This window comes from Penaeus monodon, chromosome 25, assembly GCF_015228065.2.
Source record: "Penaeus monodon isolate SGIC_2016 chromosome 25, NSTDA_Pmon_1, whole genome shotgun sequence".
NCBI lineage: Eukaryota > Metazoa > Arthropoda > Malacostraca > Decapoda > Penaeidae > Penaeus > Penaeus monodon.
In genome coordinates, this window is record NC_051410.1 from 3,270,977 (window position 1) to 3,271,205 (window position 229).

Consider the following 229-nt stretch of genomic DNA (forward strand, 5'->3'; position numbering starts at 1 on the left):
ATCTCTGAAGAAACCCAATAAGCTTATAATCTTAAGTATGCAAATATTCTTGCCTCTCCATCCTTACTCTTCCCATCTATTCAAGTGAACACTTCTTTTCTAACTCAATTTTCATCTTTTACTTCCCCTTTTCAATATATTTGCACCTCCCGTTGCAACTTTATTCTCGTATCCCATTTGTACTTTTGTTCGCACTCCTCCTTAACCTCTCCCTCAATCTGCACTTTAT

At 36.7% G+C, this 229-nt stretch overlaps 1 protein-coding gene across 1 annotated transcript in view; it reads right to left on the reverse strand.

The window, feature by feature from the left end:
• LOC119589491 (transmembrane protein 104-like) overlaps nucleotides 1-229 on the reverse strand; it is a 100,597-nt gene that overhangs the window by 11,103 nt on the left and 89,265 nt on the right. The gene's annotated exons all lie outside the window — the stretch shown is intronic.